This window comes from Delphinapterus leucas, chromosome 13 (assembly GCF_059928025.1).
Source record: "Delphinapterus leucas isolate spDelLeu-1000000601 "Yukka" chromosome 13, BTC_Dleu_Yukka2, whole genome shotgun sequence".
NCBI classification, from domain to species: Eukaryota; Metazoa; Chordata; class Mammalia; order Artiodactyla; family Monodontidae; genus Delphinapterus; species Delphinapterus leucas.
In genome coordinates, this window is record NC_143141.1 from 35,769,756 (window position 1) to 35,775,755 (window position 6,000).

Sequence of the window (6,000 nt, forward strand, 5' to 3'; positions counted from 1 at the left end):
GGAGGCTCTGTAGTGGTCCCTGTCCCCGTGAGGGAATCTGGAGAGCAGGCGACCGCAGAGGAGACATCGGGGAAAGTGGCCATAGTTCCTGCTGGTGGTTATGTGTGTACACGTGTGTATGCGAGTACACATGTGCATGTGTGTATGTGCGTGAGAGCATGTGCCTGCATAGGTGCATGCATGTGGATGTGGGTGTGTACATGCATGTAGAGATACATGTTTGTGCAGGTGTGTGGGGACTGGCGGAGGTATGATAGAGCCGGGGAGCCCACATTTGATGAATTTGTTATTATAGTCTTCATTTTCCATTTGAGTAAACTAAGACTCCCATACATTAAATGATGTCCTTTCTTCATTCAATGAATATTGAACCCTCCATTTGGAGGGCGTATTTCACATATTTTGCCACTTTTAATCCTTAAAGAAACATTATAAAGGAGTTACTGTTATCTCCCCATTTTATAGATGAAGAAACAGGCTCAGAGGGAGAAAAATCCTGATGAGATCGACCTGCGTGTCATGGATTCTACGTGGAGTCCGTGGGAAACGTCAGCTGGGACTTTTCCAGACTGGTGGGATTCTCATTTTGAATACCCAAGTTCTGTCCTCATCCCTTTTTTTTTTCACATAAAGGATGATATGGGTGCTTTTCAGAGCCCTCCAAGGACACAGGCAAGAAAGACTGAGAGGACCAGTAAAGATTTCTTAAAGCAATAAGAAATATATATGCATACAATCCTCCTTAAGGCAACTTCCTCTAAGAAAAAGTCCAAAGCAGTGAATGGGCGGTAGGGGGAGGTCTACAGGGTTGCTGTTTGCTGCAGTTTCCTTCCTTCTGTTTTAATATCAAGCCTCTAAGTCTGATACATGTTAACACAATGTTCCCTGGAAAGAAGAATGGTTGTGATATATGCTGTAAACCAGCACTTCCAAATTTTACTGTGTATGTGGGCCACCTGGGGATCTTGTTAAAACACAGATTCTGATTCAGTGGGTCTGGGTGGGGCCTGACATTCTGTGTTTGTCCTGTGCTCCCAGGGATGTCCATATGGCCACACGGCAGGATTTGCACCACCCTTTGAGGAGAAAGACTGAAAAGGAAACAGAGTCAGGGGTACCTGTGGTTAACGAAGAGGGGAGCATGGCCAGGAGCCTGAGGGAGAAGAGAATGAATTTTGCTTTGAATGTGTTGTGTTTGAGGCACAGATTCTTCCTGGGGGAAATTGTGTGGTGATGACTAGTGGGGGTCAGCATTCAATGAAAGTCAGCAAGAGGTCAGTGAGAGGTCAGAGTTGAAGACTCAGATCTCCATCATCTTGGGGGTTGTCGTGGACACCTTGGGGGAAAAAAAGTTGCTAAAGGAGGGAGAGACAGAGTTTGGGAAGAGAAAAAGTAATCGGGCATAGGGTCTAGGACGAGACGTTTAAGAAGAGAAGAAGGGAGACCAGTGATGACACCGACAAGTGTGGCCAAAATGTTAGGAGAACAGCCAGCAGGGTTGGGTGACAGAAACTGGGCGAGAAGACAGTCAGGAGGAGAAGGGGCAGAGCTGGGTCCTCTGTCCCCCCAGGCCCCCACTCCCATTCGTCTCCTGGGAGGAGACGGTCGCCCTGCAGCAACAGCTCTGTTGCTTTCTGGACTCTGGTTGGGTTCAACCAATGGGGTGCACTGGGGGGGCGGTGAGGGGAGGAGGCAGGTGAGCGGTGTGTGTTCCCTCGCCCTTACCCTCCACCGCAGGCCCGCGGTCCCGTAGCTCCCACTGGTTCTGGTAGCTCTTCTGTTACTGGCCCCAGCATTCTGCACCGTTCCTTATGAATTTACAGAGGTGTAGGGTGGTTTGGCAAAAGCCCCTAAGCTGGTGTGTGCCATTTGCGTTCCGTTTGGACCACGACCAATAGAGAGGGGATGGGCAACAGTGCTAGATGTTCTATGAGGAAGACTGGGACCAGGACGTAACATTTCACAGTTGAGAGCTCTCCTTGTTTCCCCGGAGCCATTTCCCAAAGATGCTGGGGTGGGTGAGTTGAGGATGGAATGAAACTGGATGAAGTATAGAGTACAGCAAGTCCCCTACCTACGAACCTTCAAGTTGCGAACTTTCAAAGATGCCAACGTGCCTTTGCATGTCCAGTCATGTAAGTTAGTTCACAAGTCTGGCGTACATCGTCACGTGTGTGTATCCTCCACAAGTGGTTGTGCTTTTGTGTACTTTACTGTACAGTACTGTATAGAGTACAGTGTCTTTATTTCAAGCCCAGGCTGTTCGGAAGCAAGCGTAAAAGCAGCGGTGATGTAGCTGGTACTGCTAAGAAACGCCAAGCGATAATGATGGAAACAAAAGTGGGGGAAGAGATATGGGAACATATGTATATGTATAACTGCTTCACTTTGTTATAAAGCAGAAACTAACACACCATTGTAAAGCAATTATACCCCAATAAAGATGTTAAAAAAAAAAGTGGGGGAAGAAGAAGTAACTGAAGACCCAAAGAGATTTACGACGCAGGAAATGGCGAGGGGATTTTCTTTATGTGAGGAGGCACTATTAGTGCACCGTTAGGCACTGTGAGTTTTGAGGCACAGGACCTGAACGTAGAACGGTGCATGAAGGTGGCAGCAGCCATTCAGAATGCAATCCAGTGCCACCGTGTCATCTATTGACAAGAGGAAAAGAGCTACTACCCAGACATCACTGGATCGTTTATTCAAGGGAGTAGATAGAACTGAATCCAGCAAGGAACCGGAACCTGTGCCATCCACGTCAGGCATGAGTGAAACTGCATCTTGCCCTCATCTCCTATGGCTGACAATCGCTCAGCTCTACCATCTCCCCCCTCCTCTCCCTCCTCCAGTCAGTAACTCTTCTTGCCTCTTCACTGATGCCAGCCCCTGTGTGCCAGCTGTTGTCCCGTACTGCTGTACTTTTCAGGGTACTGTACTGTATGATTAAAAATGTTTTCTTTATTTTTGTGTTTGTTTCTTATGTATTATTTGTGTGAAAAGTATTATAAACTTATTACGGTGTTCGTTGGGTACCTAGGCTAACTTCATTGGACTTAACGAAAGGGCTCTCGGAACCGAACTTGTTTGTATGTAGGGGACTCCTTCGAGAAGCTTGGCTTTGTAGAGAGTGAGGGAGGCAGGGCAGTAGCTGGAGGAAAGGCTGGGGTTGAGGAAGGTGATTTTAGGGCTGGAGGACCTGGAGCACATTTACAGGCAAATAGGCAGGTGCTGTCAGACAAGGAGAGATTGAAAATGCAAAAGAGCGAATGAATGATGCATGGAGGGATCGCAGCGGTCCAAGGCCTCAGGATCAACAGGACATCGAAGACTCAGCTTCATAAAGGAGGAGATATGTTTCCTTTGTAACGGATAAGGAAGAAGGGATGGGTGGGTGATGAAACGGGGAGTTTGTGGAGTGAGGGGGCATTAACACACCTCCCCTTGGAGGCTTTGATCTTCTTTCTGACAGAGGAGGTTGATCTCTACCTGAAAATGAAGGGGCGGGGGGTGGGGAGAGAAGTTTAGAAAAAGCTGCTGTAAGGAGGGAAACCAGAAACATCTGGAGAACAATGAAAGGAGGGGTAGCAGCCAGGAGGCCTTTTCTACATTCTGTGCTCATCACGTGGGCCACGCTTTGTGCACCGGTCCATTCTCTCTCCCCTCACAACGGCTTCTGCGGCGGCATTCAACACGAAATGCACTGTAGTTGTGGGGTCTCTTGCCTTTGTGGGGTAATTACTCGTCTTTCAGGATTTCTCCCCCCTCCCTCCTCTGATCCAGCATGGTGTCCGGGTGCAGCATGTAGCACATGAGTCCTCGTCAGGTTTGCTTGCTGGCTTTGGCTGATCTCGGGATGAGGGTGCACCACCCGCTTCTCAGCTCTGTGGGCGTCCGTCTACATCTTGCATTTGGCTCAGCTCACCGTGGCACAAATCCTGCCTGGTCTGGAATTACAGATCCAGTGCCTACCTCTCTCTTACCCCCTTTAGAAAGGGAGAATCTGATTGGCTCAGCCCAACTAATGGGTTGGTTTCTCCTGGGGCCGGTCTCCACTGGTGTTTCAGGTAGCTCTGGCCAGGACAAGGGGGCCACATGGCACAAATATGGACCTATAGACTCACCCTTCACAAAAATTGTGGTTGGTGTTCAAGCAACTTTATATAAGACGCTCTTAATGAGATTAACACCCTCGAAAGAGTTTTGTGCATTGGGCTTTGGATTGATGTGAACGAAATTGTTTCAGGAAAATTCCTTTGGTTACTTTTCTGTGACGATGAAATCTTCCTAAGGGATAACAGGGAATTAACTAATTGCTTCCCAAAGATACTTCACCATGAGGTGGAGAAAAAGAGTGAGATTTCTCATCATTATGATTATTTTTATGACCCCAGCAGGCAGATCTGACTGGTGGAGACATCTATTCAGAGGCTGGGGTGGTAAAATTAGAACCTGGGCATGTTCATTACCAATGCCTGCCCAGAGCTGCTATGCCTTAGGCAGAGAAAGCCTCAAAGCCCAGAGAAGAGGCTCCAGCCTCTTCCTAAGGCACAGTGGTGAGGTCTAGAAAGAGCTTGGGATTTGGAGTTGGAGCATCTTGTTGGAATCCTCACTCTGCTCCCTATCATTTCAGGCAAATCTGTATCTCACTGAGATTACAATTTTCAAGAGACAACATCCCTGGATGGATAAGACGTTGGGTTAAATTCACACTAAGGTGTGGCTGACGCATTACTCAAACTTTTCCTTGGAGCCGGCTCTGACTCGAAGAAGGGCACTAAGCTTTGAAGAACAGAAGTAGAGGAAATACCACAGAAAGAAGATGTCAGTAAGTCTGAAGGCCAGATATTCTATTAGGGAGGTTCCTACCTGCTTAGCATTGAGTTGATTATTCTCAAGCCTGGCTGCATAGGCGTGGTGCTCAGTGGGCTTTAAACATGTATGTCTACGTAGAAGAAAGCCATCACTTGGAATGTTTGTAAAGGGTTTGTCTCTGTCACGGCCTTGAAAATCTGGGCTCTGTTTTCCATGAGATACTTGCCGACCTTTCCCCTCGACTGCCCACACCAATCCTGTTTGAAAGAGACAATTCTGAACACTGTCAGTGCTCAGCTGTGACCCTTCAGCCTGCTGACCCATGAAGGTATGTGTTCCCTCCATAAACGGCCAGGTTCCCTGACTTATTGTTATTTTTCTTTTCTGAAAAAAAATTAATTTATTAACTTTATTCTTGGCTGCGTTGGGTCTTTTTAAATATAAATTTATTTTATTTTATTTATTTTTGGCTGTGTTGGGTCTTCGTTGCTGCACGCGGGCTTTCTCTAGTTGTGGCGAGCGGGGTCTACTCTTTGCTGCAGTGCGCGGGCTTCTCATTGCGGTGGCTTCTCTTGCTGTGGAGCACGGGCTCTAGGCACGTGGGCACGTGGGCTCTAGAGCGCAGGCTCAGTAGTTGTGGCGCATGGGCTTAGTCGCTCTGCGGCATGTGGGATCTTCCCGGACCAGGGCTCCAACCCATGTCCCCTGCATTGGCAGGCGGATTCTTAACCACTGTGCCACAAGGGAAGTCCCGCTATTTTTCTTCAAAAAAATAAAAACAAAAACCCGGGAAGCCTCCTTCCCCAAGCAACAACAACAAAGAGACCCCACTGGGTCTGTTTCTCAAGGAGACGATCCTTCATCAAGTCTCACTGCCACATGTATTTCTTTTGTAAAAGGTTCCTGACTTCATGTCTCCCCAAGGACTCTGTCAGGATGATCCCACCTTCTGAAATTGTCAGGGAATAAGCATTCTGATTTCATTCTAGCTCAAGGACAGAAAGGTGGTTGTTAAGCAGAAATTGTCCAGTCAGTAATCAGACAAGCCCAGTCACTTCTTCTCAAAAAGATTCTGGCCAAATGCTGGAGATACTTTCTGCAGATAACATTGACCTTGAACACACAGACTCCTATAAGAGCCAGAAGTCCTGTTTTTTTGAAGTCCTGGTTGCTTTCGAGGGCCTC